Raw genomic sequence first — 24,019 nt, forward strand, 5'->3', positions numbered from 1 at the left:
AAAAGAAAAATAAACTGTTACAAATGTGTCAATTATATATATTGATCTAATAATAGTTTTATTAATCATTATATAATATTTTTTACATTTTTAATACTTATATATTTATTTATATATATACAGAGAGAGACACACACACACACATATAATATTAAATTGTAAACTGTTGAATTAAATGTGTATAAAATATATATTACATATAAACGGATATACTAATAGTTTTAAGAACAACAACAATAATTATTTTATTTATGTGTTTATTTATTAATTTTTTGATGACAGCCCTGGTTGGCAGTCACTCTTTTCATTACTACCAACGTACAGCAAGCAGCTTACATTTGGATTTGTTTATGGACTATTTTTAGTAAATAACTCCATGAATCCATCTTCATGTACACATTAATGTGGAAGAGTTCCCTTTGCACAGATACACACTCCAAAACACATCAGCACACACACCATCTATTCCCTTTTTAAAGCACAGTAAGAGGGAGACAGGAAGTTTAATTACGGAACGCAAACTAGCTACAGGTTACACAGATAAAAGATGAGGGGAAAAAGGTTTTATAGACACGAGTAACCAAATTCATCAGAGAGAATGTTACTCTCCCAGCAGCTCACTTTAAACAGAGCTGTATTTAATGAAAAAGGACCCCACTGACCCATACGCACCTCTGAAGGCCCAAGCTCAAGATCGGATCCCATTCGAGCGCTCTGAGCCTAGGAATTACAACCTAACCCTGTAGCCTTCATGATCTGTATCCTACAGACCCGCTGTTAACGGCAGAGCACGATTAGTGCCAGATCCAACAGGCATGACTTCTACAATGCATTACTTCTGGATAATTGTAAACTGTTGAATTAAATGTGTATAAAATATATATTACATATAAACGGATATACTAATAGTTTTAAGAACAACAACAATAATAACAATAATTATTTTATTTATGTGTTTATGTAGTAATTTTTTGATGACAGCCCTGGTTGGCAGTCACTCTTTTCATTACTACCAACGTACAGCAAGCAGCTTACATTTGGATTTGTTTATGGACTATTTTTAGTAAATAACTCCATGAATCCATCTTCATGTACACATTAATGTGGAAGAGTTCCCTTTGCACAGATACACACTCCAAAACACATCAGCACACACACCATCTATTCCCTTTTTAAAGCACAGTAAGAGGGAGACAGGAAGTTTAATTACGGAACGCAAACTAGCTACAGGTTACACAGATAAAAGATGAGGGGAAAAAGGTTTTATAGACACGAGTAACCAAATTCATCAGAGAGAATGTTACTCTCCCAGCAGCTCACTTTAAACAGAGCTGTATTTAATGAAAAAGGACCCCACTGACCCATACGCACCTCTGAAGGCCCAAGCTCAAGATCGGATCCCATTCGAGCGCTCTGAGCCTAGGAATTACAACCTAACCCTGTAGCCTTCATGATCTGTATCCTACAGACCCGCTGTTAACGGCAGAGCACGATTAGCGCCAGATCCAACAGGCATGACTTCTACAATGCATTACTTCTGGATACAACTGTGCCAACGTGGCATAATGTTGTTTTTTTCTTTTGGGTTTAACAAAACTTGACGAAAGTTTCACTGCAACTCTGTCTCACCATAGGCAGCTACTTTCTAGTGTTACAAACGATTTCTTTTTTTTTCAGTTTTTTTTAAAAGCTGCTCTTTTGACATTTCAAAGAATCCTGAAAAAATGGTTTCTACAAAAAACACACCGTTTTCAACCTTGCCAATAATCAAAATGTTTCTTGAGCAGCAAATCGGCATATTAGAATGATTTCTGAAGGATCATGTGACACTGAAGACTGAAGTAACATGGCTGCTGAAAAACAGCTGCTTTAAATGCTTTATAATATTTCACGATATTACTGTTTTACTGGATTTTTGATCATATAAATGCAGGCTTGGTGACTTCTTTCAAAAACATTACAAAATCTTACTAACCCCAAGAATTTGAACAGTAGTGCATTCTGGGATCTGCCTTTTTAAATGAAGGATACATGTGATGCTGTCTGCTTTATAGGTATCTTACTAGGTAGCATCATTGTGCTGCCGACTGCCCTTCTGAAACACACCTATGCTGTTTTTGGAACAAAGATCTTATGTATGACTTCACTTCTGTGATCCTATAAAAATGGCACATACTTTGTACTTGCAGAAAGAATTAGGCAACTTAGGAAATTACTGTCTGATTACATCTGATTCAGTGACCTGTTTTAGATTACGTGATTTGCAAGAAAAAACGGGCAGGTTTTTGTTAAAACATTATCTCTCTTTCCCTCAAGGGAGAGTTTAGCCCACTTCCGTGGTGGAGATTTACATTGACTTGAATGTAGGTTAGTTCATTACATGCTGATATATATATTTTTAATTTAATCTTTCAGGGTTTTTGTGTGTGTTTTTCTTTGTTTGATTTAATGTAATGCACAAAATATACATAAAAAAAATTCAGGAAATGAATTAGCATCACAGACCTAAACTCAATTTACAACAAAAGCATAAATCCATTTCGGATCACCACTAAAACAATTAATCTGAAATGTCCACAAGTCATCGAGCTGTTTAATATCCAAACTGACCGCATTTACTTTCCTGAAATACATTCTTGGTTTTATTGTGAAAGATTTATTTTTTGAAGAATAAAGTTTGTGTTTATAATCTTTTATCAAAATGCAATAATCTACTCTCCCTATGAAACGATTTTTCTTGTTCAGTTGACGTCCCCAATCAATCTTATTTGTAAGACAAATAATTACCATATAGAGACCACTTTTCATTTTTAAGTTCATTCAATATTTTATTAGCTAAACAAACGCAAAGCTTCCACCAAGAAGCGTTCCTAGCAAGAGTATAGCGCCGACTTCAGTTACCCGGATGAGCCTGTGTTATCAGCTTTTACTGGTTGTTATTGAGGGATAACATACCTCGGAATATCGCGACTGACCAATCAAAATTAAGTATTACACAGAGCCGTGTAATAAATTACTTTAACGCATTGAGGATTGTAAAATGAATCGCATATGTTAACGCATTAAAATTGACAGCCCTAATATATATACACTACTGCTCAAAAGTTTGGGATCAGTAAGACTTGTAATGTTTTTTAAAGTTATGTTTTTTAAAGAAGTCTTTTATGCTCATCAAGGCTGCATTTATTTGATCAAAAATACAGAAAAAAACTGTATCTTGCAAAACGTTATTACAATATAAAATAATGGTTTCTATTTTAAAATACTTTAAAATAGAATTTATTTCTGTGATGCAAAGTTGAATTTCCATCAGCCATTACTCCAGTATAAAGTGTCACATGATCCTTTAGAAATCATTCTAATATGCTGATTTATTATTAGAATGATCAATGTTGGCAACAGTTGTGCTGCCAAATATTGTTTTTTTGGAAACTGCAATACTTTTTCAGGATTCTTTGATGAATAAAAGTAAAAAAAACAAGAACAGCATTTATTCAAAATATAAATATTTTCTAACAATATAAATCTTTGCTATCACTTCTTATCAATTTAACACATCCTTGCTGAATATAAGTGTTAATTTCTTTCAAAAAAATAACAAATTAAAATTTACTGACCCCAAACTTTTGAACTGTAGAGTATATTGTTAGTAAGTGTTAATTTCTTTCAAAAAAAGAACGAATTAAAATTTACTGACCCCAAACTTTTGAACTGTAGAGTATATTGTTAGAAAAGATTTCTATTTTAAATAAATGCTCTTCTTTTTATCTTTTTATTCATCAAAGAATCCAGAAAAAAATATTAAGCAGCACAACAGTTTCCAGCACTGATAATAAATCAGCATATTAGAATGATTTCTGAAGGATCATGTGACACTGAAGACTGGAGTAATGATGCTGAAAATTCAGCTTTAAATCACAGGAATAAATTAGATTTGAATGTATATTAAAATAGAAAAACGTTATTTTACATCATAATAATATTTCACAATATTAAATTTTTCCTGTATTTTTGATAAAATAATGCTGCCTTGATGAGCATAAGAAATTCCTGTAAAAAAACATTAAAAATAGTTTTGATCCCAAACCTGTAGTGTATATGTATATATATATATACAGTGGGGAAAAAAAGTATTTAGTCAGCCACCAATTGTGCAAGTTCTCCCAACTGCTTTGAGCAGGTGGAAAAAATGATTAATTTTGGTTAAGAGGGATTTGGACCCCGGATCTGGTTGGTTTTTGCTACCATACACTCGCACACAAACACACTCTGCCAATGATACGGGGGTCAGACACAGTGTTGAGTGGAAACCAGCTGTGGTAGCCAGATTGAAGAGACACTAATCCGGGCGTCTGGCCGCTACGGTCTGGCTGGGACACAAGTCTGCTGTAATCTCATAAGTCTCGGACGGATTGCTGAGATCTTCATGCTGAGGAACGTTACATCGACATTAAAGGTCATACGGGGGGGGGGGGGGGGGGGTTTTTTAATTTTAGGTTAAGAGGGATTTGGACCCCGGATCTGGTTGGTTTTTGCTACCATACACTCGCACACAAACACACTCTGCCAATGATACGGGGGGTCAGACACAGTGTGGAGTGGAAACCAGCTGTGGTAGCCAGATTGAAGAGACACTAATCCTCTAATCGGCTCGATTTTAGCCCAAAACCACAAACGAGCTTCTGAGTATAAGCTATTTAATACAGTGATATTCTGACAGCTGCCGAGGGGTCAGTTAAGAGACATAGCAACCATGTTTATGCCGCTTTTAAAGGGGTCATATGATGTGATTTAAAGTTTTCCTTTCTCTTTTCAATAATTGCAATTAGAAAATAAGAACGCATTGCTCTCTCACACCACCCATCGATTTAGGCTGTTGTTCTTCCAAAATTGCAGTGTTATGCTTGGCTTCCTGGTTTTTCCACGTCCCACTGCTCCACTGCCTGTGTCATGGAGAAAGTAGAGGTTTTTGATTAAATTTGTCAGGAAATCAATCAAATAAAAAAGTCAGATAATCAGGTATTACAACATCAAAACAAAAATGCTTTCATTTATCCATGACTTCCAAAAATAATCAGATCATATAACACGCTTGTTAATAAAATCCAGAATAAACGCTACAATGTTTGAAATAGATTTTTAATTACAATTTAATGAGTCTTAAAGATTCAGGCTCATTTACCAAAGGAAACATTTTTGAGTGTGAGATGCATTTAAAAAAGTCCACATACTGGAAATGCCTCACACTTCATGTGAACTAGATGACATTTCACTTGGTGAACTGGACTTAACATTTTCAATTCTGTATCTGAATCCAAGAAATCCATCTATGTCTCTGGCATGAATATAAACGTGCCATCAATGTTCCTGCACTAATTACTTCATGTCGAATGGCGACAAAAGAGAGGTACATTACTCACTAGCTGTGTAATTTCTGTGTCTATAAAACAGATCAAATATGAAAGTACATTTACATCTAGATATAAATATAAAAAATTGAAATATGGCCTGCTTATTCAGAGTAATAATGATATTTATATATTATAGAAATAAAACCCAACATACAGTCTGTGAATGTAATTACTAATCAAATATAACCAAATATGAAAGTTAATTTACATTTGTAATTTATATTGATCAAACATAAGCAAGTTTACACAGCATCTAGACATATGTCATGATTATAAAGCAAATTAAATGTGGTCTGGATTTGTATATAATAATAATAATAATAATAATAATAACCATTAATTTATATTTCTATGATTATATGGCAGAGATTAAATTTAAATTTTTTTTTTTTTTAAACGTAAATAAAAAAAAATGCATGGTTTGCATATGGAAGTATTCACAATAACAATCACTAACTACAGTATATAATTTATGTGACTATATGAAATGAGATTTAAAATAAAAATAAATAATTACAAATGATGATAACATGACCTGTGTTTGTAATGACTGATAATAATAATCAGTATTTATGCAGTTCAAATATAAATGTTTATTTATACAGCATCTATAAATATAAATATGAAGACTGACTTATGGTCTGGATATGTAATAATTCATGATAATAACCATTAACCATAATTTCTGTGACTATGGCAGAGATTTAATTTAACAAATAATTTATATATCTAGATATAATCAAAATAAAAACCGAGTTTGCATATGCATTTACAATAACCACTAAGTTTATATAAAAAAGTATATGATTTTAAATAATACACTTATTTACAGTATATCTAGACATAAACAAATGCAAATTGACACATGGTGTGTGTATTTAATGACACACAATAATCAGTAATTATACAGTTTATGCAACTATGTGATGGAGATAATAAATAATATAAAAGTTCATTTCTACCGAGATTGACATGTGGTCTGCTAAGGTAATTATTCAGAATAATAATCAGCAATTATGTAGAATAATGATGCCACTGCCATGAGTACAGGTGCATGAGTGGAAGAACGGCAGAGCGTGGAAGTGTGTGTGTGTGTGTGTGTGTGTGTGTGTGTGTGTGTGGGTACAATAACCACTAAGTTTATATAAAAAAGTAAATGATTTTAAATAATATGCTTATTTACAGTATATCTAGACATAAACAAATGCAAATTGACACATGGTGTGTGTATTTAATGACACACAATAATCAGTAATTATACAGTTTATGCAACTATGTGATGGAGATAATAAATAATATAAAAGTTAATTTCTACCGAGATTGACATGTGGTCTGCTAAGGTAATTATTCAGAATAATAATCAGCAATTATGTAGAATAATGATGCCACTGCCATGAGTACAGGTGCATGAGTGGAAGAACGGCAGAGCGTGGAAGTGTGTGTGTGTGTGTGTGTGTGTGTGTGTGTGTGTGTGTGTGTGACAACGCGCAAGAGAGAGGAAGTTGTCCGAAAGACAGAGGGAGGGAGATAGCGAGAATGTGTGAGTGGTAAAATATTATCAGGTCAGTGTGAAGAGGGAGAGGGGTCAGATAATAAGACTCAATCGCGCTGAGTGAAACGTACTGGGAGAGAAAATGCTGACGTGTTTCCTCCGCTCCATCCAATTCTGGAAGCACCAGCCCTCTCGTTCTCTCCCTTACTCTCTTTTTATGCAGCGGTGTGGGTTCCACGGCCCACAAACTTTAGCATTTTACTGTCCATCCACGTGCCCATCTATCACAATGAAGGGCTGATGAAGAGACAGGAGGGTGAATGAGTGGAGGAGAGCGAGGGAGGGGAGGAATAAAACGAGGGATGGGGCCCATATTGAAACGTGAGGTCAGAGAAGATGAGCATCGTGGCCAACCTTGTGTGTCCCATTCTCTTATTTACCGCTCCACCACCGTAAGCCTATTACTGATGCTATCTTTCTCTCTCTCTCTCACACACACACACACACAACAAGACAAACTCAAACAAACACCGCACATGTGGCTTTTTGAGAACACAGTTAGAAAATACTCTTTTGAATAATACGAAACTCCACCAAACAGTGCAGCTAAACACGCTTCATTAGACTCATTCATTTGCATGTGCATGTCCTTGTACAGACAAACACATGCTGAGACCTTCAGGGCTAAATTAGTGATGTCAACGATGGTTTCATATGACACTAATGATCTCAGAAACCTGTTGACATTGGTAGATTTAAAGGAAGAGTTCACTGGAATGAAACTTTAGTCATCATGTACTCACTTTCATGTTGTTCCAATCCTGAATGTCTTACTTTCTTCCAATGAACGTAACAGGTGATGCTCAGGAGGATCTGCATGTTGCAAATCAACACAAGTGGCTACTAAGGGATGTCAAACCTCAAAACTGATTAAAAAAAAAGTACTATAAAAGTGGGCCATACAACTTTCCAAAAATAGAAAACCTAATGCGATGCATAAGTGCAATGTAATCTTTTCTCTAACAATCTTCCTCTTCTATATAGCGCTCAAATTTCAGATGGGAAATTTGAATATGTGCAATTGGTTAAACATGGGATACATGAAAACATCATTTTTAATAAACCATGGCACCACATTCAAATTTACAGAATGTAAATGAGATATGAGAGATGTGGTGTAGTAGATGATTATGTGAATTATATATATAATATTAATAATAGTATTTAAAATATATATTATAGTATTTAAATTTATAATGTATATTCTGATAAGCTTCCATTTTGTGCTCATAAAAGAATGGTATAGTATATACAGATTAAAAAAAAGTATATTCTTTCACCAAGGATTCATTAAATTGATCAAAACACATCAGTAAAGACATTAATAATATTTCAATTTCCATCAAAAAGTCCTGAAAAATGGATTATGGTTTCAAAAATAGTAAACATGACAACTGTTTCCAACATTGATAATAATAAATATTTCTTGAGCAACAAATTAGCATATTAGAATAATGGAGGATCAAGACCGGAGCAATGACACTAATATCCCAGCTTTACAGGAATAAATTACATTTTAAAATATATTCAGAATACAGCTATTTTGAAATGTAATAATATCTCACAATATTACAGTTGTTACTGTATTTTTGATCAAATAAATGCAACCTTAGTGAGTGTATGAGACATAAATCTTACTAATGCCAAAATTTTGAACGGTACTGTATGCTAATTTTATATTTCAGGTCTCACAAATATAGCAATACATAATCTATTTAATATAAAATACAATATTATATACATCTGGGCCTCGTGAATACAGCAAAAGTGCACACAATGACTGCACACACTGCAAAAAAATATGCTTTTCTTACTTAGATTTTTTGTCTTGTTTCCAGCCAATATATCTAAAAAAATTCTGAAATCAAGAAGGATTTTCTAGATAAGTAAAAGTTGTCTTGTTTTCAGAAGAAAAAAAAACAAGTCAAAATTAAGTGAGTTTTTGCTTAGAACAAGCAAAATAATCTGCCAATGGGGTAAGCAAAATAATCTTATTTCAAACAGAAAACAAGATTATTTTGTTTATCCCATTGGCAGATTATTTTGCTTGGCACACTGACTGCACACACTGCAAAAAAAAATGCTTTTCTTACTTAGATTTTTTGTCTTGTTTCCAGCCAATATATCTAAAAAAATTCTGAAATCAAGAAGGATTTTCTAGATAAGTAAAAGTTGTCTTGTTTTCAGAAGAAAAAAAAACAAGTCAAAATTAAGTGAGTTTTTGCTTAGAACAAGCAAAATAATCTGCCAATGGGGTAAGCAAAATAATCTTATTTCAAACAGAAAACAAGATTATTTTGTTTATCCCATTGGCAGATTATTTTGCTTGTTCATTTTGACTTGTTTTTTGGAGTGCAGAACAGAAGCTGACACAATCCTTCACAAACTCTCTCATTCAGCACAAAAACAACTGCTTTAACACAGATCTACAGACTAAAGGTCTCCAAGGACCCACAAACTTAAGTTGTTGCCAAGCACATCCGTTGTTTTACCGGAGACACAATCATATTTGACAGTGATGGACACGGCAATGAAGTAGAGCCGTCTCATTGAAGAACACACACACACACACACACAGATTTGTGGGAGCAGTACAATGAGTGCTGCAAACAGGTCTGAGTATCGCTAACAAAACGAGTCAGATTAGAGGGGTAAACTCGGTTAAATCCTCCAAAAGAGGGAAACGGCAGTGGCAGAAATAACCCAGAACAGATCGGCATGGAGCCTCTAACAAAAAAACGATTAAGCTGTAAAACAGTCCTTTAATAGCTTAAGCCATGTGCTCCATTATCTCCCTTCCTCCACCCACATTCACTGTCTCATAGCTGCTCCTGCCCACGCGTAAACACACTCGTACTGTCATGTATCCCAACAGATGGGGTTCGGGGTGTGTTTTAGGTGAAGGCCATCTTCTTCTGCTTTGTGAAAGGCATTTTAATTAATGGCTGAGGTAAAAAAAAACTAGGCTAATCCTACGACAAAGCACCTTAGTTTAAAGTGGCATAGTTTAAGTTTTAATTTATTACATCGCTCCCATATCTGACCGTTGAACAAACACTCTCTCCACTTCAGGCTTCGCAGAACTGATTCGAGTGTGAAATTCTCAATAGTTTTCGAGTGTTAATCTCAGCAAGTCGGTTTTCATTTTAACCGAAGCATATATTTAAAATATCTGAGGCTGCTTTGATTCCAGACGACCGCACAATGAGATCTTGCTCCGCTATGCTTTTCAGCTAGCTTTTCATCTTGATGTGCTTCAGGTTTTTTTAAGTGGAACTTTGTCTGATTAAAATCATTTTTCACTTCCTCAAACCTCCAACTTCTGAACTTGTGGTGCAGGAAAATGTGATTATATGAAACTTGCATAAATAGCTGAAGGCATGATGGTGCATGAGATAAATAGTAATGTGTAGTCGAAGGCTAATTGCGGAGCGCCTGTATCTGCATGTAATTTCTATCACGACCGTGATAATGTGTTGACAAGTGTACAAGACCTTGATTGTTGATAGATGGGGAAAAAAATATTTTGATGTATAAGGTGAGACATCAGTCAGAGCTTTGTTTGCTGTTATTAATAAAGCCTACTAGATCATGTTCTGTTACAACAAAATTTGAAAAAATCTATTAAAAAATGTAAAATTATAATGCAACATGAAAACTATTTTTAACTTTTAAACTTTTTTTAAAAGTGAAAGTAAACATGAATTTTAGTATTCACCTAAAAATAAAAATTATACAGTCATTTACTCACCCTCAGGTCATTCTAGTCCAGCACGACTTTATTTTATCTGTGAAGGACAAGAACTATGCAATATCTTATTTTGAGTGATTTGCGGTAATTCAATGAAAAAAAAAATCTAATGACTTGCTCTGCCTCTGAAATGATGACTACACTTTTTGGGTGACATCAACCTCTTTTTTCAAACCAAGGTGTAAAACACCTGGAGAGAGATGTCTGTTAGCATTTCCATATGTTCCAGAGAAAACTACCCCAAACTTTGAACCCATGCATCCAACCACCTTTCATACACAGGCAATCCAATCAAATCAATTGAGACATGAAAAAAACATGTGCCATTAGTTTTACAAAATAAAATATAAAAATATTTATTTTATCTGTGAAGGACAAGAACTATGCAATATCTTATTTTGAGTGATTTGCGGTAATTCAATGAAAAAAAAAAAATCAAATGACTTGCTCTGCCTCTGAAATGAGCAAATGACTACACTTTTTGGGTGACATCAACCTCTTTTTTCAAACCAAGGTGTAAAACACCTGGAGAGAGATGTCTGTTAGCATTTCCATATGTTCCAGAGAAAACTACCCCAAACTTTGCATCCAACCACCTTTCATACACAGGCAATCCAATCAAATCAATTGAGACATGAAAAAAACATGTGCCATTAGTTTTACAAAATAAAATATAAAAATAGTTCTGCTTTTTAATTACACAGAAACGTAGCAAGGACATCGGTACGGAGCCCCGCACATGACATGCAAGAAAAAATAAATAAATTGTGAGCACGATTTACTAATTCGTTCCCTCGATTTGCTAAATCGTGCGCACAATTTACGAATTTGTTCTCTCGATTTATACATCGTGTGTACGATTTAGCAAATCGAGGGAACGAATTAGTAAATTGTGTGCACAATTTATAAATCAAGGGAACGAAATAGTAAATCGTGCACACGATTTAGCCTACTATTTTTTTCTTGCATGTCATGTGCTGGGTTCCGTAGATCTGTAAAATAGTCCATGTGACATCAGGGGTTCAACCGTAATTTTACGAAGCTACAAGAACACTTTTTGTGTGCAAAGAAAACAATAATAACAATTTATTCAACAATTCTTCTCCCCGAGTTATCGTCTTCCACCATTTTAGAGAGTACCCCAGAACATAATCAACGTAATCAGAATTGTTTACGTTCAATAATTATGTTATTATTGTTTACTTTTTGCACAAAAATATTCTCGTAGCTTCGTAAAATTACGGTTGAACCCCTGGACTATTTTACCGATGTCCTTGCTACGTTTCTGTGGATATCCTTGCTGTCAATTGAGGGTCAGAGAGATCTCAGATTCCATCAAAAATATCTTAATTTGTGTTCCGAAGATCAACGAATTTGGAACGACATGAGAGTGAGTTATTCATGACAGAATTTTCATTTTTGGGTGAACTAACCTTTAAAGGGATAGACATTTTCTTTGATATGTCAAGTTACTCCATCACGTAAATAGTAAAGTAGTTGGGATTTTTAGACAATTTAAGCAGATCAATGTTTGTATATAGCTGCACCAGAAAAACAAAATGGCTATACTGTATATGTGAAATGCAAACTATGGTTATTTTAGTCGCCGTCAGCTGTCACACAGTACAATTTCCTGTCTGGCTGTGGGGACAATTCAATAGATGGAACCGAAAATCAGTGTGAAACCACCTTTTAGTCTCAGTTCATTGACTCACTGAGGCGAATGCCAGATTTGTCAATATTTCTAATAAATATTTGACGCATTATTTTTGTATCTGACAGTGTTGACCCATATTGAGTGACAGACGAGGGAAAAACTCACATTCTGTGAGAAAAAAGAAGCAGCGAAGAAGGTTACTTCCTTTTCAGTTTCTGCAGCTCATTTTGTAAGAATCAGTGGCTGATTTAAAACACAATATTCTTAAAGACTCTCTCATTAATGACTGCATAGTTCCTGTCGACTGCAGGTGTTCTCTCCTCAGTCTAGGTAGGTTAGAGTCATTAGTTTAGCTCCGAAATTTCACCTCTCCCACTTTGAAAGTACTTAAAAAGCAGCTGAGCAGCCTCTCGGCGCAAGTGCAGCTGCCTGGCGAAAGCTCCAGTGCGCCGTTAAGGGGCTTTTCCCGAAGGCTCTCTCAAATCGCTTTGCTCTGGCTTCCTTTAAGTCACCATCATGCCGTTCTCTCGCTCCCTCCCTCGCGGTGAATGTGTCCGTGGAGACCGCGGCTGGATGACTGCCCCACCCTCCACCTGCGGCGGCTCCAGTCACAGAGTCGTGGGCTCACGGCCCCCATGAGGAGAGCCTTGGGAAAGAAAGTCTTGCTAACAGATGGAATCTATTGTCTAGAGGGAGACTGGAATAAAAGGAGAGAGTGGTGGAACTCAGGGGTGCAAATGTGGAAAGAGACGGCGGAGTTAAGATGTACTTCTGGGTGGCGCGGGTGGGCTTCAGTTAACTTGGATTGTTGCCTTGCTTGGTTTTTAATGAACCTTTGAGCCAATGAACTTAATGAGGCGTAGTCTCTTAGTCAAAGACCATCTACACACACAAACACATGCTCAAACCTGACGTCAACGACACACTCGCTACTCTGCTAGAGGAATTATGGAGGTCAGAGTCGGACCATGTCGCAGTGCTGTTCACCTTTATTAGTGTTCATTGAGAAGATTTAGTATTGATGACATTTTCTGTTTAATTTTAGCAAAAGTTTTTATTTATTTTTTTATTTGTCTTTATAGTTTGAAACTATATATTTTTTAATGGTTTTAGTCAGATCAGATTTAGTTTTAGTTCAAATCAGATTTTATTTTTGTATTAGTTGTTTTCATTTTAATTTTAAGTCATTTTGCTTTTGCAATTTTATTAGTTAATTAGCTACTGTTTTCATATATGTCTGTACATTTTTATAAATTTTATTTTAATTTTAGCCAGTTTTATTTCAGTTTTAATTTTAGTACATCATTTTTTTTACTTCAAGTAAAAAAACAAATAGTTGACTCATTATTAAATTATTATTTAATAATATAAATTAATAAATCATTATTTTAAAATATTATTTTAATTAATAATTTAAATGAATAATAATTTTAGTCAATATAAATATTATTTTAAAGAGTCATTTTTATTAGTTACTGTTTTTACATTTGTTATTTCAGTTTTAGCTCATTTTAGTAATTTTCTCTTCAGTTAAAATTGTATTTTTATATTTTAAATATCTGAATAGATTTTGTTTTTGTATTTTCAGTTTTAATTTTAATTTTAATTAAAGTTTTAGTAATTTTGTTGTGTTTTGCCATTTGTATTTCAATTTTAATACATACATTAAAAATAGTTAATAATAATAATAATTTGTATTAATTATTAAATAAAAATATTAAATTGTTAATTATTTAAATAAAACATTTTGTTTTACTTTTTTTTAGGTTTCATCAGTTTTAGCTTATTTTAGTAAACTTTGGTGCAGTTTAGTAAAAAAATTTAATTTTTAGATTTTAAATATCTGAATTAGTTTTATATTTGTATTTTCAGTTATCATTTTAATGATAAGCTAAGTTTTAGTAATTATATTTTGTTTTGCTTTTGTTTTTTATTTTAGTTTTTCAATTGATTTTTATTTCAGTTTTAGATTTTGTACTAAAATAACGAACTACATAACATCTTTTTTATGGTTTTAGTTAAACATAACCCATCCACACACACAAACACATGCTCAAACCTGACATCAACACCACATTCTGTACTCTGCAGAGAGGAATTACGAAGGTCAGGGTCGGACCGTGTCGCCATTCTGTTCATCTTTATTAGTGCAAGAAGAGGCGTTCAAGAGCTCTGGCTTTCATCATTTCCTCGTCCGCCTCCTTGTATGATTGTTGTGTGACATAAAAAGAAGTTCGCCACCTAGACCTGGTGCCTTTCAGTCCCTTGATGCATTCACAGCACACATACTCAAGTACACACGAACACACACACGCATTCTGAACACTGATTGCAGTTTTACTGTCCCTTGTGCAAGCGAGGACCTCATTATATACCAACACAATCCAGGACAGACAAAGAAAAAGAAGCGTGTGTGTGTATGTGTACATGTTATGTGTGGCGCTCTATTAAACTGACAAAGCTGCTAATTAACCAGACCTTTTGTGTAGCGACTATAGAAGCCGTATAAACAAGCCTGCCTCAATATGGAGAGGAATGCGACAAGAATGTCCCACTTCAAAGAAACTCCTCTCCAACAGCTCCTATTTGAGTAAATGCATCATCACAATGCTTAGAAAACTAGGAGCAAATTAAGTGGTATTGTAACTATATAAACACACAGACACAGGCTGATGAGCTCATTGGTTTGATGCCTGCGCAAAATGATTTTGATGCACGTTTCTTTGTGAAATTGAAATTTAACACTATAATAATATACTAATATAGCACTTGCATATTATTGCTCTTTTGTTGGTTTTGATTGCTTCTATTGTCCTCATTTGTAAGTCGCTTTGGATAAAAGCATCTGCTAAATGACAAAATGTAAATATAATGTAAATGTAAATAACAAAACTAAATCAAATAAATAAGTAACAAATAAAATAAATCTCTTCATATAAACAAAATACGGCTTTGTCTGTGCTCTTTCCATTTAAAATTAGAGGCAACCACTGCATTTTAATCATGATCCAAACAAAGATGCTGCATACATGCAACAAGATCAGTTTTTAATCTAAATTAGATTGCATAATTTCTAAATTTGAGGCAAAAACAGAATGGTTTGACTTCAGTTTTGTGAAACTATACATAAAAAATATCTGCATGAAACAGAAATAGCAGAGCTGAATGAGACGGAGATTCACTCTCTGCCAGCAGGTGGCGCTTAAAGCGTTTCCTTGGTTTCCGCTGTAAACAAAGCAGCGCTGCACTTATGAACTTTAATATGCATTATACAGAGGCAAGATGAAAAGAGAAAATACCATCTAAACTTTTTTAAAGACAGTAAGTTTTCCTCAGACATATATTCATATAAACTCCTACCCCTAAAGGAATTGCGATTTGTTTAGCCTCTCAACTGATTTGAATCGTCACATATTTGAATCGATTTTCAACCGGCTCGCGGTTAATCGTCACATCCCTAGTTAAGAGTCAACCACGCCTACCTAAAATGGCTCATTCTAACACGCCCCCACATGTCTACATCACTATGTGGGAAGATTTGCATAACGCCGCCCAAATGTTCACGCAAAGAAAGAAGGCGTAACTTTGATTCTCGCTGTAGTATTGTTGTTGCCGTCACTGCCACGTCATGAAGGCGCTGTGTGTTTCGTTGTGAAAGCGAAACTACTTTCTTTGGCCTACCAAAAGCAGACAATATCGCTTCGTCAAGCCTGGAGCTGATCTGTGCTGGTCGCTGAGGGAATACATCAACTTAGCGCGGTGGATCGCCGGATCGGCTTTCACCGTGAACGAAGCGGAGTCCAGCCCGGGGTCGTCACATGTGGTTGCCGCAAGCCCGCCGGACGCACCTTCGTCGAATCCGCCAGCCGCGCCACTCTCAAGCCCACCGGCCTCCACTCACTCTAGCCCTCCGGCCGTTCCTCACTCTAGCCCCCGGCCTCTGCTCACTCTAGGCCGCCGCCGCTCACTCTAGCCCACCGTGTGTGACGCTGTGTTTCGTTGTGAATGCGAAACTACTTTGTTTGGCCTTCCAAAAATGGACACGACTAGAAATCAGTGGTTAAGTTCTATTTACAACACTGTTCCAGAACACTTCCACCCAAATACTGAGATGTATGCAGCACATTTTATGGAGAACTGTTTCCTGATCCTGGTAGAGTAGACTACAATGCCAGCTGTTCTGACTCACAGACTGTAAGTACGTTTTTTATATTTAAAGAATTTGCCACTGACGATTCAAACGCGAGTTTTGTGCAGTGTAGAGTAGGGCTTGTTGTTTGTCATTTCTCCGATCACAAATGCAGACATGGTTTTATGTTTACGTGGCGCGATGCAATGCAACGCATAAAAAGAGAGTATAAGTCATTATAATCCGTAATTATTTCCCCACTGGATGCAACGAATGCCTCGTTTATAATGGGTTTTCATGTTTTTGAATCATCACTCCGGCCTGACAGGGCATCACAGTATGGTAGGGGCGTAACATTTCCGTCACACGCTTGAGGAATTCGGCCAATCACAACGCACTGGATAGCTGGCCAATCACAGCACACCTCCCTTTTCTGAACGATGAGCTTTGTAAAAATCGACGCGTTTCAGAAAGGCAGGGCATAGAGGAGAAACGATAATGTACAGTATGTGGAAAATAATGTGTTTTTTGAACCTTAAACTGCATAAACACATTTCATTACACCAAATACACAAAATAATGTTTTTTTTAGCAACATCATATGTTGTTCAACAGACACAGCAGCGCGAGGCACACGTGAACCGATTATCTCCTCCACATTAATACCAGTTTCAGCACAAAATAAACATGACTAAACATCCGAAGGTATACGTATCCTGTCTCATGTAATCGTCAGTGTTTCAGTGTTTCAGCCATGCAAAGACGTCAATATAACAGCTTGTAAACAATGTCACGTAATGTCACATTTACCTCAGAAAAAACATATTTGATGACCATAAACTCATTAATCAGCTAGAAAAATAAACTGTAGTGAGGGGCATTTTGCTAAATGTATGCACCATATAACATATACATTATAATTTTTACTGTTCTTTAATGTTTAATTTATGTTTGAATAAATCCATCAAGTTATGACAGCCACCATTTAAATGTTTATATAAAAAAAAAAACCTGAACTGAAGTAGAAATATTATTATGTAATTATGTAATAAACTTTATTATTTTAAAACTTCATTAAGTGTAATTTTAGCAGTTTTACTACAAATCAGTCAATTTTAACCTTCAATATTATAGTAATGTAGTACCAACTGACTCTATGTATATTTTACAGCATTAGTTAATTTTTCTTGAGAACATTTGGCATGTACTGTACCTGAAATGTACCCAAAATGTATCCAAAATAATCGATATTGAATCGCAAGCTTGTGAATGAGAATCTAATCAAATCGTGAAATTTGTGTCAAAACCCAGCCCTAATGTGTCATTAGCTAGTATTCGTCTTTGGTCCCTTTTGTATTTTCCACTTTCAATATTTTTTTACATTTCTATTTCATTTTTATTTTGTTATTTTGGTACAGCAAGTTAAACTAAATGTGAATCATTGCTTAGGGAACTAGCTGAAATGTAATAATACATTTTTTCATTTTAAATTTAGTTAAAGTTTTAGTCATTCTGTTAATATGTCTATATAACTGTTTATTTATTTCTATTTAATTTTTTTATTTAATCATTGCTTTGGCAACCACCTAAAATATAATAATGATTTTTTAACTATTTTATTTAATTTAATATTTATTTTATTTAAAAAAAAAATGTTTTAATGGCTTTAGTTTTAATTAACTATTTAATTTTTATTTAACCAAGTTCAGCTTTGTTTGTGGGTTTTGAGAATGAAGGCATGCTATGCAATGTCCGTGTCAAATTTGTACCAACATACTGTGAAGCTTGACAGTTGAAGTGTTTCCTTTTACCTTTTAAAAGTAATGCAACTATGTTGTCATCCTAAATGCATGATTAAACAGTGCAAGCATTTTATTATTTGAATTTAGCATTAACTTTCCCTGCTTGTTCGTGACCCAGAAAAGACATCCAATCTATTTTTAGGTCACGACCTACAAGTTCAGAACCACTGCATTTTTCCCCAAAATAAAAGTTCTGTCATCATATACTCTCCCTCATGTTGTGCCAAAACTGCATGATTTTCTTTCTTCTGTGGAACATAAAAGAACATATTTGATAAATGTTTTAACAGTTTTTGTCCATAGAAAGAAAATTGAAGGGGTTCAAAAGTTGCATGTTCCAAAAAGGACAAAAAGGTTGCGAAAAAGTAGCCTAATTCATACAGCTCGAGTCTTCTGAAGAACAAAACTGGATATTCACTCTCAAATCAAATTATTGATCAACTAGATAGATAGATAGATAGATAGATAGATAGATAGATAGATAGATAGATAGATAGATAGATAGATAGATAGATAGATAGATAGATAGATAGACAGACAGACAGACAGATAGACAGACAGACAGACAGACAGACAACATGGGTGTGACTGGCCTTTTTTAATTAAAAAGGAGAAAGGAAAAACATGGAGTCATGATCTCATTATGGAGAAATAAAGAGGAGGAGGATGGGAGGCTGTGTGCGTTTTTCACACGTAAAGAGTTTGAACTCTCCTGTCTGTGTGAGCCATTCATTATGACTCTCATTACAGTAAACACACAGTTTATTATAAAATAACATGCTCAAGCTCAGCACACCAAGACAAGCGCGTCTATGCATACGTACAACAACATGCTGCAGTATATTGCGTACCTCAGTGAAGCCAACAAGTCCCTACAGCAATTTTCTTTTCAATCTAACTTAATGTCCTTAAATAGTCATACCCAACCATCTGTAGTTTGTTTTAGACATATTTGTGCCTGCATATGCCTACATGTTGTGATACAAAACCAACAAATCTTAATGCAGACATACAAAAAAAACCTTTCTATATTTTTGCAATCATCCTTATATTTACCCCAGACAGAACTGAAGAATGAGTGTGAATTTGAATTAAATTGCTCCCACTTCATAGTAAGTTGAACTGGAATCTGGAAGAAATCCAACACAGGTAATACATTATGGAAAATGATTGAATGAATCATTCCATCTTGCTTCACAAAATGCTGAAGGGGTAATTCTGTCATTTATTCACTCCCATGTCGTTTTTTCTCTTCATAATTGTTTACTAGAAATCAATAGTCACCAAAAATGTTATACACATTCTTCAAAATATATTCTGTTATATTCTGCAGAAGAAAGGATGTCATGCAGGTTTGGAACAGTAAATGATATAAAATTTTCATTTTTTGGTTGAACTGTTCCTTTAATTTATTCAATATTACGAAATATATAAGCTAAATACAAATTTCTGTGCAAGGATTTTCAAACTCCACACTATAAAACCAGCATTTAAAATATAAACTAGATTTTAAAGTTGCTATGTAGTTGCCAGGTTTTCTAGGGGTTACATATTGGCTCTCTATGATATTATAGTCTGTACATATGGCTCAGGTCCATCCTTCAAATCAAGTCAATGAGATGTTGTCCATTTTATTGCCCACCAGGAAAAAATTGTGCGTCAAATCACTTAAAAACATCAATAATTTCCATGGTTTGAGGTATCATTCCAATAGAACAATGCAAGTATGAGCAATAATAAAAGTGACACTTGATTTAACCCCATTACTTAAAGAGACAGTTCACCCAAAAATGAAAATTCTGTCATCATTTGATCACTCTCATGTTGTTCCAAACCTGTATGACTTCCTACAAAAGACAGCTTTGGGCTTCAAATTAGACCTAATTTAATGAACTGAAAAAAGTAGAAAATATTTGAGGTAAATATTGACAGATAAATGAAAGAATATAAATTTTTGAGTGAACTATCCCTTTAAGAATTTAATTACTCTCTAATAATTCTCTATATGCTGATAAACCTCCACAAGGAGATTCTGTCAGGTTTTTCTGTTCCCCAAGGGACACTTTTAGGAATTTTGTCCCCACAAGGATTGCAAAACCTGCCCACATAAGCACATATTAGCACTGGTAAGACACAAACCACAAACCTCATGTAATGATTTCTGGTTAGCCGTCTCTTTTTTTTTTTTCGTTTTCTAAACGCATTCTCAGCAAAGCTCTACCTGCTTCCACATGCTCTCATTTAAATGCCCTTGATTGCTTTATTTCATTCGTAATAGTTGAGTCTGATAAGCCACTCTCTCTCTGTGTGTGTGTGTGTGTGTGTGCCTGTGTGAGATAGATGGAATGCTGTGAGCTCAGAGTTGCCTGGTCGACATTCCTCCACAACCCTAATACTAATTGATTGGGGTGTCAGAGCGTGCGTGTGTGTGAGCGAGAGTTCATGTGTGTGAGGGTGAATGTCTGCCAGATGGCTGAGGGATTGCAGTTCGATTAGTTTGAATGGGCATGAGCCTAGCGATTTTGTGCTTGAGAGTGTGTGCACGAACCACAGCGATTTTAAAACCTTAACCTCACACTTAAAGACAGGGCTTTTGCGCTATTATTGGCTATCACACAACATAATCGTAAAAAATCAAGAGCACGAGTGCTCTTTGACTACATTGGCTACTCAAACTATTCCTCTTCTCTCATCTTGCCACAAAAAAACAACTGCGTTTGCAAGGGTTGCCTGTTGTGATGGCGTCATAACCAAGGATTTCATTAAGAAAGCAGCTCACCTAAAGACTGGATGTATCCATGGAAATCATGAGGCAATGGCGTTCGTTTTGTTCCCACCTACGGCTAACAAAAGAAGTTAACTACACCATATGTGCAGCTCCAAGTCTCAAGGGTTAAATTGGGAAGTCATTTAAAACCACTCTCTAGCCATCGATGAATAGAAGATATGGATGCTTTGTGTAATTATTTTAATTGTCCACAATTAGCCTTAACAATACTCCTCAGATGTTACCTCTCCCTACAGGCTGGTTTTAATCGTTTCTGAAAAAAATCTCACCTGGATTGATGTCTGCATGTTCTCAAAATAGCATTCGCTTTTTTGGTTTGTATTACATATCAGAGATGATTTTATGAGCGTTAGTGAACTCAAGACATGTCATGTTGGTCATGATTAGCGAATTCCCCATTGCACTTTGACCTAATGTTTGAGTAAATATCATTCCTTCAGTGTGATGTCCATGGTTTAGTCCAGCGCTGGACAAAATCAGCTATTCATGCCATACCTTTCAGCCCAGATCTCTGTTAAAGCGCATTTTACCTGTCTCTCTCTCCCTGTCAGTGTCATTAAGTGTCATTAGAGGTTAGCCATCTGTGGTGCTACCATGAACCTTGAACACCTGCAGGACTCGGTGTGTACGTTTGGGGTGTGCACATGCTCCATTGTTTCCGAGCGCTCAAAAGCATGAGCCTTCCCTCCAGCCTTAATGGAACAGACTGGATAATATTTAACTAATGATTCTCCTGCCTTCTCTCCCGGTTCCTTTCACCCTCCCCTCCCTTTCTGCTCTGTTCCCACTAACCATATAGCCATTTCCAAAGTTAATGACACAAAAATGGAGACAGAAAGAGCAGCTGAAAGGGAGGAGAGAAGCTGAATGAGGAAAGAAAAAAAGAATGATTGAGGAGAAGAAAAAATATGAGAATTGAGAATCAGGTATATTAGGAGAAACTTGTCAGATAAGGGAAGTAGCAAACAGAATTTTTAAACATCGTAATTAGCCTGTCTTTTATGAATAATATGTAGTCATGTTTCTAATTTATATATTATACTTATATTACACATGTTTCTTAAATATACAGTGGGTACGGAAAGTATTCAGACCCCCTTAAAATTTTCACTCTTTGTTATATTGCAGCCATTTGCTAAAATCATTTAAGTTAATTTTTTGAAAGAAAAAAAGAATGATTGAGGGAGTAGGAGAAGAAAAAATATGAGAATTGAGAATCAGGTATATTAGGAGAAACTTGTCAGATAAGGGAAGTAGCAAACAGAATTTTTAAACATCGTAATTAGCCTGTCTTTTATGAATAATATGTAGTCATGTTTCTAATTTATATATTATACTTATATTACACATGTTTCTTAAATATACAGTGGGTACGGAAAGTATTCAGACCCCCTTAAAATTTTCACTCTTTGTTATATTGCAGCCATTTGCTAAAATCATTTAAGTTAATTTTTTTTCCTCATTAATGTACACACAGCACCCCATATTGACAGAAAAACACAGAATTGTTGACATTTTTGCAGATTTATTAAAAAAGAAAAACTGAAATAACACATGGTCCTAAGTATTCAGACCCTTTGCTCAGTATTTAGTAGAAGCACCCTTTTGATCGAATACAGCCATGAGTCTTTTTGGGAAAGATGCAACAAGTTTTTCACACCTGGACTTGGGGATCCTCTGCCATTCCTCCTTGCAGAGCCTCTCCAGTTCTGTCAGGTTGGATAGTAAACGTTGGTGGACAGCCATTTTTAGGTCTATCCAGAGATGCTCAATTGGGTTTAAGTCAGGGCTCTGGCTGGGCCATTCAAGAACAGTCACAGAGTTGTTGTGAAGCCACTCCTTCATTATTTTAGCTGTGTGCTTAGGGTCATTGTCTTGTTGGAAGGTAAACCTTCGGCCCAGTCTGAGGTCCTGAGCTCCTGAGCACAGGTTTTCATCCAGGATATCCCTGTACTTGGCCGCATTCATCTTTCCCTCGATTGCAACCAGTCGTCCTGTCGTCCTGTCTGAAAACACCCCCACAGCATGATGCTGACACCACCATGCTTCACTGTTGGGACTGTATTGGACAGGTGATGAGCAGTGCCTGGTTTTCTCCACACATACCGCTTAGAATTAAGGCCAAAAAGTTCTATCTTGGTCTCATCAGACCAGAGAATCTTATTCAGGTGTTTTTTAGCAAACTCCATGCAGGCTTTCATGTGTCTTGCACTGAGGAGAGGCTTCCGTCGGGCCACTCTGCCATAAAGCCCCGACTGGTGGAGGGCTGCAGTGATGGTTGACTTTCTACAACTTTCTCCCATCTCCCGACTGCATCTCTGGAGCTCAGCCACAGTGATCTTTGGGTTCTTCTTTACCTCTCTCACCAAGGCTCTTCTCCCCCGATAGCTCAGTTTGGCCAGACGGCCAGCTCTAGGAAGGGTTCTGGTCATCCCAAACGTCTTCCATTTAAGGAATGGAGGCCACTGTGCTCTTGGGAACCTTAAGTGCAGCAGAAATTTTTTTGTAACCATGGCCAGATCTGTGCCTTGCCACAATTCTGTCTCTGAGCTCTTCAGGCAGTTCCTTTGACCTCATAATTCTCATTTGCTCTGACATGCACTGTGAGCAGTAAGGTCTTATATAGACAGGTGTGTGGCTTTCCTAATCAAGTCCAATCAGTATAATCAAACACAGCTAGACTCAAATGAAGGTGTAGAACCATCTCAAGGATGAGCAGAAGAAATGGACAGCACCTGAGTTAAATATACGAGTGTCACAGCAAAGGGTCTGAATACTTAGGACCACGTGATATTTCAGTTTTTCTTTTTTAATAAATCTGCAAAAATGTCAACAATTCTGTGTTTTTCTGTCAATATGGGGTGCTGTGTGTACATTAATGAGGAAAAAAAATTAACTTAAATGATTTTAGCAAATGGCTGCAATATAA

Source organism: Sinocyclocheilus grahami, unplaced genomic scaffold (assembly GCF_001515645.1).
Source record: "Sinocyclocheilus grahami isolate Dianchi unplaced genomic scaffold, SAMN03320097.WGS_v1.1 scaffold74.1, whole genome shotgun sequence".
NCBI lineage: Eukaryota > Metazoa > Chordata > Actinopteri > Cypriniformes > Cyprinidae > Sinocyclocheilus > Sinocyclocheilus grahami.